The 12166-nt window shown below is 44.8% G+C and overlaps 1 protein-coding gene across 4 annotated transcripts in view; it reads left to right on the top strand.

Moving 5' to 3' along the window:
• Positions 1–12166, top strand: part of LOC140187862 (protein CBFA2T2-like) — a 221545-nt gene that overhangs the window by 837 nt on the left and 208542 nt on the right. The gene's annotated exons all lie outside the window — the stretch shown is intronic.

Here is a 12166-nt window from a genome sequence, read left to right as displayed (position 1 = left end):
ACAAGGTCAATTTCAGTTTGGTATGATACATACATTGCCATTCGTGCGTTAATATCTCTTTCTTAAAGTAGCCCCTTGGGATTAACGCCTCCGTTTCGGTAGGGGGTGGCGGTGAGGGGACTGTTGTGGCCAGTGTAGGACCCAGACTTTGTATAGTTATTAGTGAGGGGAGACGCCACGATGGATCGGTGACTGGTCGGGGAGAGTTGGTGCGTTTCTTTTGACCTTTTCTTCTGAGAGATGTATGTGAAGTTCTCTTTTCCCATTGGCTGTAGATTCCAACGTGTTGGTGCTATTACTTCATTTATTTGCAAGACCATAAGATACAGGAGCAGAATTGGGCCATTTAACGCATTGTGTTCTGCTTTTCAATCACGGCTGATTTATTAAAACTCTCAACCCCACTCTCCTGCCTTCTCCCCATAACCTTTCAACTCCTAAGTAATCAGGAACCTATCAACCTCCACTTTAACTATACCCAATGACTTGGCCTCCACAGCCATCTGTGGCGATGAATTCCACAGATTCACCACCCTCTGGCTAAAGAAATTCACCCTCATCTCTGTTTTGAAGGGATGAGCTTGTATTCTGAGGCTGTGCCCCCTGGTCCAAGACTTGCCCATTATTGGAAGTACCCTCTCCCTGTCCACATGTGAGGATGATGTTGAAAACACTGTGGGCTCTCTGCCGACACAGGGAGGCTCACAGGGGTACAGTTCTGCTTCACAACTCCAGCTGCCCTGAGTTCAATCCTGATCTCCAGTGCTGTCTATGTGGAGTTTGCAAGTACTCCCCCATGACGGTATGAGTTCCGCCGGGTGCTCGGGTTTCCTGCTACGGACCAAAAATTTGTGGGTTGGTGGGTTAATTGAATGCTGTTAACTACTCACAGTGTGTAGGTGAGTGTTCAGTGACCAGGGCTGAATTCCCAGAGCCTTTGAGAATGTCCTTGAACCTCCGAATCAGAATGTCACTGGCAGTGCATTGCAGTACATAATTTTTAAAAGCTGTAAGTTACATTAGGAAGTATATTTTAAAATTAAATTTTATAATGGTTTCATTGTCCATTGAGAAATCTGATGGCAGAGGGGAAGAAGCTGTTCCTAAAATGTTGTGTGTGCCTTTATGCTCCTGTACCACCTCCCTGATGGTAGCTGTGTCCTAGGTGATGGAGGACCTGCATAGTGGATACTGCCGTTTTAACCCTTTGCTTTGCACACCCGTGGAAGTGGACAGAGAGCCTGGTTTGGAATGCTAGTGTCACCTCAGTGCCCATTGGAGCCAACTCCACATGATAGGTCCCCGACACCTGTGAAATTGGCCTGGCAAAGTTACCGTTCTTGGTTCCCCTGTCTCCCTAGCAGAAAGGGCAGGAACTGATCACAATCACAGAGAACACCAGGCATTCCTGGATGGGAAACTCCCACCACAATTTAAGAGAAAACAATTTTGCAGGAAGGAGGTGCAGGAGTCTAAGGTCCCATACCACGAGGTTCAGGAACAGTTATTACCCTTCAACCGTCAGCCTTTTGAACCAGCATGGATACCTTCACTCACCTCAAACTGAACTGATTCCACAACCTTCAGACTCTCTTTCAAATATCCTACAACTCATTTTCTCAATATATATATATTATTTACGCAATTTGTCCTTTGCACATTGGTTGTTTGTCAATCATTGTTTATATATAGTTTTTCATAAACTTTGTTGTGTGTCTTATTTTTCTGTGAATGCCTGTAAGGAAGTGAAACTCAAGGTAGCATATGGTGACATATATATACTGCGATAATAAATTTACTTTGACTTGACTTTGAAAGAGTGCAGGAGAGCTTACAACTTATCCATCGTTCATTTATGTGCCGTGGGCAATCATGGTACTTCCATGCCCGTGATTGTTCTTGGCAAATTTTTCAACAGAAGTGGTTTGCCATTGCCTTCTGAGCAGTGTCTTTACAAGACGGGTCATCCCAGCCATTTCAGTACTCTTCAGAGGTTGTCTGCATGTTGTCAGTGATCGCATAACCAGGACTTGTGATGTGCATCTGCTGCTGCCATGGCTTTAGTTGACCCTGATCTGGGGGGCTAATTGGGTGCTACACCTTGCCCAAGAGTGGCTTGCAGGCTAGCGGAATGAAAGAGCACCTTAAATCTCCTTTGAGAGAGACGCAACACACATAAAAGTTGCTGGTGAACGCAGCAGGCCAGGCAGCACCTCTTCCTAGAGATGCTGCCTGGCCTGCTGCGTTCACCAGCAACTTTTATGTGTGTTGCTTGAATTTCCAGCATCTGCAGAATTCCTGTTGTTTGATAGAGACGTATCTCCACTCCACCGTCCCCCCCATGGCTTGAATATATTCAGAACTGTCAAGACCATCTAGTGAAGCACCCAAAGGATGACCCCAAAGAGAATGAAGAGGTGTGTGTTTACACATATATTACATGTGGAATAACACGGTCAGTTGTAGCATGGTATGTGTATAACATACAAAAGGTGCTGGGGGAGCTCAGCAGGTTAAGCAGTGGCAGTAGAGGGGAAAGGACAATTTTATGGGTTGAGACCGTTCATCTGTTGAGAGGTCCCAACTCTGAATGTGGGTTGTACATTCCCCTCTACAGCTGCAGCCTGACCCACATTTTGCCAGCGATTTGTGTGTTGCTCTGGGATTCCAGCATCTGTGGTCTCTTATGTTTTCACATATATTACATACATGATCAGTGACTCCTCAGTATGGGTGATGCATACATGGTCACGGGCAGTGTGTTTTATGTGTTATGTGTTCTTTGCACTTAAATTTATGGTACTGTACAAAAATCTCAGGCATGTATATATAGCTAGGGTGCCTAAGACTTTGCACAGTACTGGAGTAATTTTATGTATTGCACTGTACTGCTGCTGCAGCAAAAAAAAAACAGATTTCATGACGTATGTGGGTGATGATAAACCTGATTCTGATATGGGTCTCTATTGTGGACTGAGAGTGGGAATGGGACAGGGAGAGAGGAATCATGGTTGGGAAAACCGGGATGGAGGGGGGAGGGAGAGGGGAATCATGATTGGGAAAAAGGGGAACGGAGAGGGGAGGGAGTGGGAAGCACCAGAGAGACATCCTGTAATGATCAACAAACCAATTGTTTGGAGTCAGAATGACCTTGCCTGGTGCCTTAGGGCTGGATGTGTCTGCACCCACGCCACACCTTCCACCCCTGGCACTCCGTCTCTGCCACCTGTTTGACACCCCTCCTGCGGCGCTCCAGCCTTGACATTCCCAACATCCTATGCTCCCGCCAGATCTACAAGCTTGCTCTCTGCTTCTGGTTGACAAAGTACTATACTAGCTGTATATATGTGCCCAAGACTTTTGCGCAGTACTGCAGATAACATTGTCTTGTTACACCCCCAGCACTGGGTGCCTTTGGAATTGTCTCTTGTGCCCTGAGAGATTGTGTAGCTTCCAATTCAAGAATACCTTGTGCCTGTGGTTAATTAACTTCTGCGTCTCCTCGGTTTTTGCATCAGAACAGTCCCTGGGGGTGATTTCCGGAGTTGAGGCAGGAGGCTCTTCACAGGTGTTAATTATTGTGACCCAGGGGCAGTCCAGATACCCTGGAGATTTATGGGCTCCTGTTGGTTGGAAGTTACCATTTTGCTAATGAGGAGGCACTGATGTGGAGAGCTTCTTCAGGGCACCCGTACGCACATCTACTTGTGCATGTGACCATTAACTTGATTTTGAATTTGAAATGAGACCTGTGGGAATGTTGTTTTGGGACCTGACGGAGGAAGTGATTGGTGTCAGCTTGGTAGACATTGACACCTGTCATAGTGTTGTTGACATCCTTGCTCGGGCAGTGATAATAATGAGTAGATGCCAGTCTCTGGGATACTGGTGTTTCATGGAAATAGCTGAAATGTATAAAGAAGGCAAACTGGGTATAAAAATATGTACTTAAATGAAACACAGATCAAGTCAGAACACTAACAATACTACTTCTGTACTATAAAATTGTGTATCAATTCCCAATAGTTATTGGTAGATTAATTCATCTGTGTCGCATTCTTTTGACTGTAAATGAACAAAATCAGCACAGTGTAGATAATGGACAGTCAATGATTGCACCCTCCAAATCTTCATTTTCATTGTAACATTCCGGATGATTGTCGATACCTTCAAATTTTTCGTTATTCCTAAGTAGTAGAAGTAATAAAATTGTTTCATTTTCAATCCTGACCATTTTTGGCATCTCCAAATCTCAATGCTTGAAACTGCAGTGAGCAAAACATTTCTGAATCGTTTTATTGCTTATTTCTCGCCAACCATCAGTGAGATAATTTGTTAATTTCTGAACAGAAGCACAGGCAACTGAAGTTATTTAAAAACTGTTTGCTCAAAGCGTGGTGTAGTGTCTAATGGCCAAGAAAGTGCATGTGACTGATTATTCGGCAGCAGTTTCCTGCCCCGTTTAAATGGCAGAGTTTCCCAAGTAAGCAATGGGAATCCTGGCTGTTTTCTCAATTAGTTTTTGTTCTTTAAGAATGGTCCCAAATAAGTGATTGTCTTAATTAACTGAAGGCCCAATTAACTCCAGTCTGCCTTGTATCTAGTGAGAACCATTTTGCTGTACTTGTTCCATATATGGGCTGACGACTAAATGCCCTAGGAGCAGAATTAGGCCATTCGGCCCATCACAACTTCTCCGCCATTCCATCATGGCTGATTTATTATCCCTCTCAACCTCATTCCCCTGCCTTCTCCCCATAACCTTTGATGCCTATGCTGATCAAGAAGCTATCAACCACCTCTTTAAATATACCCAGTGACTTGGCCTCCATAGCTGTCTGTGGTGATGAATTCCACAGATTCACCACCCTCTGGCTAAAGACATTCCTCTCATCTCTGTCCTAAAGGGATGCCCTTCTATTCTGAGTCTGTGTCCTCTGGTCCTAGACTCCCCCACTATGGGAGACATCCTCTCCACATCCACTCTATCTAGCCCTTTCAGTATTTGATGGATTTCAATGAGATACCCTCTCTCTTTCTTCTAAGCGCCTGCGAGTATAGGCACAGGGTCATCAAACGTTCTACTTATGTTCACCCTTTCATCCCCAGGATTACAACTGCAGTTTGTGCTGTTTATACACAACCCCTGACAATGAATATATGATGGTTACTAAAGATGGAGTGTGTTGTACAGGAAGAGCATCAGTGTTATGTAGGGTTAATAACTGTGGAGTGTGTGTTCTATGTATAGCAGTGGGGTTATGTGAACAAGTAACATTGAGGTGTTATTTGTTGTTGTTACATGGGTCATTAACACTGCAATCAGAACAAGTGATAGATACACATTCAATTACTGTGTAGATACCAAGATATGGAAACAACAGTGTTGTGAATGAAATGGGTGGTTTCTAACTTTACTGTGAAGTACTCAGCCAATGGTAATGCAGTCACGCGAGCGGCAATTGTTTTCTATACATCTTCATTCTCATGGCACATTTATTGCAGGAAAACATCCCAAACCCATTGCACAGATGTACCAGGGATAACAGACATTAAGCCAGATTAGAAAGCGTGAACAAGGGCTTTGTTAAACTGAGTGTTATGAGGAAGTGGAGGGATTCAGAGAGACAGTGAGGACGGTTGAAGATACAGACAGCGATCAGTGGGGGATAGGATGGGGAGGCCTGACTCGTCAGAGTAGCAGGCGTGGAATATAAGCAGAGGGCAGTGAGAGGTTACAAAAAAAAAATCAATTGTAACCTGGACCGAACACCTTCACTCTGTCTGCGAGAAGCAGGATTTTCCCTGTGGTCAAACCATTTTAATTCCACTCCCCTTTCCCATTCTGACATGTCAGCCCACCACCTTCTCTACTGCCAGGATGAGGTCACATTCAGGTTGGAGGAGCAGCACCTCATATTCTGTCTGTGCATCCTCCAACTTGATGAGATATGAATATCGATTTCTCTTAACTTCCATTAATTTCTCCCCTCTTCCCCTTCTCCCTTTTTCCAATCCCCGCACTGGCTCCCCCACGCATTTTCCCTTCCACTCACATGCCCACCAGCTCCCTCTGTTTCCCGTCCTCCTTCCCTGTCTCCCATGATCCACGCTCCTCTCCTGTCAGATTCCTTCTTCAGCCCTTTACCTCTCCCACCTACAACCTCCCAGATTCTTTTTTCAGCCCTCCCTCCCCACACCCACCATCCTCCTTATCTGGTTTAACCCATCACCTGCCAGCTTGTACTCCTTCCCTTTACCCCGCCTGCTTTTACTGGCTTCTTCTGCCACCCTTTCCAATCCTGATGAAGGGTCTCAGATTGAAAAAAAATCTATTCCTCTCCATAGATGCTGCCTGACCTGCTGAGTTCCTCCAGCATTTTGTGAGTGTGTTGCAGGTGTTCCCAACCTGGTGTTCACGGGTGCCTTGGTTAATGGTAGGAGTCCATGACATTAAAAAGGTTGGGAAACCCATCTGTAAGAGGTAAGGCGGGGTGAGGCATCATCAGACCCGTGGAAGTAGTCTCGGCCTGAAACGTCGACTGTACTCTTTTCCATAGATGCTGCCTGGCCTGCTGAGTTCTTCCACCATTTTGTATGTGTTGTAAGGCCATGGAGCAATTTTGGGGTGTGGGAGCCTAACTAGAACAATATTGGAGCAAGAGGGGGAAGAATTTGTATTTGCATGGCAGCTTGAATAACCTCAAAGTCAAAGTAAAATTCATTCTCAAAATTGATTACCGTTAACAGTACAGTGAATTCCGCTTATTTAGGACACATCAGGACTTGTACATTTTGGCCCAATTAAGCGTCTGGCCCAATTAGCCAAAGTTTCATGTAAATAGTTAAAAAGAAATAAAAGAGATAAGCTATTGTTTAACTGAGTTACAAATTATGTATTCGAGTGAAATACAGAACAGATTAGAACACAGCCAATGTTAATACAGTAGTATAAAGCTGTATTAGTTCCTAATGGTTGTTGACGGAGGAATTAAACTTGTATACCCTGCCATGTTCTTTTGATTGATTGTAAATGAACAAAATCAGCCCAGATACCTGTGCAGATAATGGACTGCCTTCATACAATGTTTTTGACAATTGTGTCCTCCAAATCCTGATTTTTATTGTAACATTGAAAATGATTGTTGATGCCTTCAAATTCTTCATAGTCCCTAACTTGTTGAAGTAGTGAAATCGTTTCATTTTCACTCCCGGCCGTTTCTGGCGTTCCCAAGCCTGAATGCTTGAAACTGCAGTGAGCAAAACGGTTCCGAATTGTCTTACTGCTCACTTCTCGCCAACTCTCAGTGACAAAAATCAATGTTTTTTGAACTCAATCACAGGTAGCTTAGGCTATTTAAAAACTGTTCACTCGAAGCACCACCCTAACAGCCACACAAGTGCAAGCAACTCGTGGAAGTGAGAGCCCATTGGGCAACAGCTTCTTTCCCAATTAAAAGCAGCATAGCGTCCCAAAGAAATGAAGGCAAGCAACACACATAAAAATTGCTGGTGAACACAGCAGGCCAGGCAGCATCTGTAGGAAGAGGTACAGTCGATGTTTCGGGCCGAGACCCTTCATCCGGAACCTCTTCCTATAGATGCTGCCTGGCCTGCTGCGTTCACCAGCGATTTTTCTATGTGTTGCTTGAAATTCCAGCATCTGCAAATTACCCCGTGTTCGCTCTTTTAAATGAAGGGAATCCCAGGTAGTTCCTCTGTTAGTTTCCATTCTTTAAGACTTGTCTCAAATAAGCGGTTGTCGTTCTGATTAACAGATGGCTCAATTAACCAGAATCCACTGTGTTAGCTTGAGGTTCATTTTCCGGCAGCCATTTACAGAAAAATAAAGATATAAACTAGAATTTATGAAAAAGACTGACAAACAATGTTTAACAAAGACAAATGATGTAAATATAAAAAATAATACTGAGAACATGAGTTGTGGAGTTGTAGGGTGTAGAATCAGTTCATTGTTGAAGTGAATGAAGTTATGCATGCCAGTTCTGAGGGCCGATGTTTGAAGGGTAATAACGGTGTGTTGCTCCAGACCTCTCTCTGTGCTTTTCTGGAGTGATGGCTTAGAGTATGGAAGGTCAAACTTGAAGACAGAGGATAAGGTTCATTGCAGGAGTCTTAGCAGTTTGGAAGAATAGAAGGATCTTGGGGTCCACGTCCATGAATTCCCTCAAAGTTACTGCGCGAGTTGATAGGGTGATTAAGAAGGCGTATGGAATGTTGCCCTTCATTAGTTGGGGGACTGAGTTTGACAGTTGCAAGGTAATGTTGCAGCTCTGTAAATCAAAATTAGGGTGGAAAGTATAGGAGGGATGTCAGAGGTAGGTTATTTACCCAGAGATTGGTGAGTGCTTGGAACATACTGGTGGTGGTAGAGGCAGATACATTAGAGACATTTAAGAGACTCTTAGACAGGCACATGGATGATAGAAAAACGGAGGGCTATGTAGGAGGCAAGGGTTAAGTTGATCTTAGAGTAGGTTAAAAGGTTGGCACAACATCGTGGGCCAAAGGGCCTGTACTGTGCTGTAATGTTCTGTTTTTCCAGTGAGTGGTTAGAATCCATAGAGTTAAACTAGGCAAGGACTTCAGCTTGTGATGGAGATGGCCAGGAAGCCAGGGGGCCTTGTGATGGCGAGGAGGTGTGGTTAGACAGGGTGGTCCTGGGTTGGAACAGGACTCCCTGAGGTTTGATACAATGACCCAGGAAGTGAGGAGGAGGGAAGGGATGCTGCTTTGAGGCATAGGCAGACAGCTGATGATGACTTTGAGGGAAGTCAGCACTGGTGTGACGACGATAGTTCACATCCATCACCGGTACAGTAGCTGTTGTGTTGTTGTCGTCGTGGCTATCCCTCGAGGTCGAGGACGATGGTCTTCATTCTGTTGATCTAGTGGCTTATGAGTCCAGTCTTGGCTTTGAAGTACAAGGTCAGTCATAGAGTGACTGATCTGCATCAGAATCCATTTCTTTGCCTTTGGTCCCTGCCACATAACAGCCTTAACTGACTGAGGACATTTCTGACTCAACTGTGGCTGTTTCAGTTGGGCCCCAGCTTCCCATGTCTGGAGGCAGAGAATTCTGGATTTCTGTTCCCCTTTGTGTGGGAAAATGATTCCCATTCCCTCCTGCTGTTGTGAAGGTTATACCCCCTCGCTCTTGAGGAAATTGTTTCTCCGTCTGCTGCTAATGGTTTAAACAGCTGGAACAGGTCACCCACTGTACTGAGGGACGTCTGTGCAGTCATGACCGCCCAACTCTCGCTGTGGCTGCTGTTTGCTGCTTGTGGGGTGCCCACCCCCTTCCTGTGGTGCAGTGGGCAGAACTGGGTGCACCCTATACAGAGGCTGTTGCAAGACTCTGCCCAAGTCGTGCAGAGCCCTGCCTTTGTAATCCAACCCCTTGAGACAAAGCCAACATTTTTGAATGGTTTTTAATTCCTTTTGTTGGGTTTAAGTGGTTTCTGGGCTTGCACTCCTGAAACTCAGCACTGCTTTTACGATCTTGTTTACGCTCGGAAAGCACTTGATTTACCACTCCTGGGCACGCGGACACTTTCAGGGTCCCGAGGATGCTGGAAGCTTGGAGCAGAATTCAGCCGCCACTCCCTGCAGTGTGATTGTGGCTGCCCTGCCCCGGGCTTCAGCTCTTCAGTAGCAGTTCCACACCATCCCTAGTTCCCCAATCTCCTCAAAAAATTGTCTACCTCTTCCTTAAATACCTCCATTGATTTAGCCTTGCTGTCATCAGCTCTGTGAGTTACTTATTGCTTGTCTGGACTGGTGGTGATGTCGGAACTGCCATTCATTCCTCCTCAGGTGCTGTAGTGACAGGTCCTGTGCAGAGATCTGTGCATCTGAGTGTGTGTGTAATACTATATTTGCACGTGTGGGTGTGTAATACTGCGTGAATATGTGTGTTTTGTATGTGTGTGTGTGACACGTGTGCACAGTTAAGTGTGTGTGATAATGCATATGCCTGTCTATATGTGTGCTTGCATGTATGTGTGTGTATGATGAGTGTGTTTGCACGTGTGTGTGTGAGTCTCTGCATGTGATGTGTATGTTTTGTGTGAGGTTGAGAGTGTGTGAGTGTTGCCGTGGTAGAAATTCCAGTTGCTGCAGATGTTTTACAGGATTTGTCCATTTTCCACGACTGTGCATTTTGTCCTGGCTGTGCACACCAGTGAGCTCCTGTTAGAGTGCAAGATGCACCGGCCAAGATCTGTGGCAGAGGAGTGACCTCTTAGGCCATCGGGTCCACAGTCACTGACCTAAACTGCAACAGAGTTCTTGCCTGCCAGCAATGAGCAGGGGCTTTCCCTAAAACATTTTTGCTCTGTTGAGATTTATACCGTTGTTGTATTAAGTTCAAATTCAATTTTACTGTCATCTGATTGTATATATATATTTATATAATCAACAACGTTTCTCCAGGCCACGATGCACCTACAAAACATACATCACACACAGCACGCCAAACAAAATATTACCACAAGTAAGGTGTTGGAATATAATTCAAAGTGCGCATAGTGTGCAGCACAGGTAAACAGTACAGTAAATAGCTTGCTGTCCCAGAGAAGAGACCTCGCTGATGGTAGCTTCTTCCCTCAGGCTGTCACTAGTCTCAGAGCCTGGGGGAAGAAGTGTTCCCCAGTCTGGCAGTTCTAGTCCTGATGCTCCTGTACCTCCTTCCTGATGGTAGTGGGTTAAGGAGATTGTGGGATGGGTGATAGGGATTCCCAACAATGCTTTGGGCCCTTTGTACACAACCTCTATTGGTAGATGTGTCAAAGGCCAAGTTGAGTTGCCAATGTAAACGGACAAGGAAACGAGATTGGGTTATGTAGTAGGTTTCATGATCTCGGCATCTCTCGGCCAGTGACGGTCCTTTCGATGTGGTCATGAAGAGGAGGTGGCTGGCCGGTTTGAGCAAGGCAGGGTCTTGTAAATTATGGGCTGATAATTAATTACCTTGTGTTACTGCTTGCCAGAACGTGGGTGAGAACTGGTGCTCTTCCCCAATGCCAGTGGGTGGGGATTTCCAAGGACAGAACTGAGGTTGGATGGGAATATTGGGGTGGGTGTGTGTAAAGTGCAAAGTAAATTTATTATCAAGGTCCATTTATGTTACCATAGTCTACCTTGAGATTCGTTCCTTGCAGGCGTTAGCAGGAAAATTAAAGAAATACAATAAAATCTACGAAAAGCCATACACAAACAAAGCAAACAACCAATGTGCAAAAGAAGACAAACTGCAATCAAAAATAGTATTGAGACCATGAGTGGTAAAGAATCCTTTGAAAATGAGATTGTAGGTTGTGGAATCAGTCCAGAGTTGAGGTGAGTGAAGTTATCCCATTCAAGAGCCTAATGGTTGTGAGGTAGTAACTGTTCCTAAACCTGGTGATGTGAGAACTGAGGCTCCTTTCCCTCCTGCCCCATGGTAGCAGCGAGAAGAGGCATGGCCTGGGTGGTCGGGTATCCTTGCTGATAATGCGGGACAAGGGCAGAACTGAGGTTGGGTGGGAATATTGGGCTGGGTGTGCTCAAAGTAAATCTATTCTCAAAATATGCAGATATTACCATGTATCACCTTGAGATTCATTTTCTTGCATGCATTTACAGGAAAAATAAAGAAGGACAATAGAATCTATGATAAGCCATACATAAGCAAAGACTGATAAATAACCGAAGTGCAAAAGAAGCCAAAATGTGCAAAGGAAACAAAAATAATCAAGTTCAAGTTGATTGCCATTCAACTGTACATATGTATACCAGCAAATGAAAGAATGTTGCTGCAGACCAAGGTGCACAACACTGTACATACAACTCACACACAACACATATATAATATTGCCATAAAAATATATTCCAGAGTACTGACATTTAGCATAAGGTGCATTTATGACACAGGTTAAAAAGTAAACAGTATAACGTTACAGGTGGGTGGTGACCAGGAGTTCAGTAGCCTCACGACCTGGTGGAAGAAGTTGTTTCCTATCCTAATAGCCCTTGTCCTAATGCTACAGTACCTCCAGTGTAACACGCCTTGCACAGTAGTAAGACAAGACGGTGTCGTGCCCCCACCATACAGTCACTTTGGGATTCCAAATCAGATGCTAAGTGGTACACAGGAGTGTAACAG

The sequence above is a fragment of the Mobula birostris genome, chromosome 2 (assembly GCF_030028105.1).
Source record: "Mobula birostris isolate sMobBir1 chromosome 2, sMobBir1.hap1, whole genome shotgun sequence".
Lineage (NCBI taxonomy): Eukaryota > Metazoa > Chordata > Chondrichthyes > Myliobatiformes > Myliobatidae > Mobula > Mobula birostris.
Note: the sequence above shows the minus strand (reverse complement) of the source record. Positions and strands in the feature narration are given on the sequence as shown.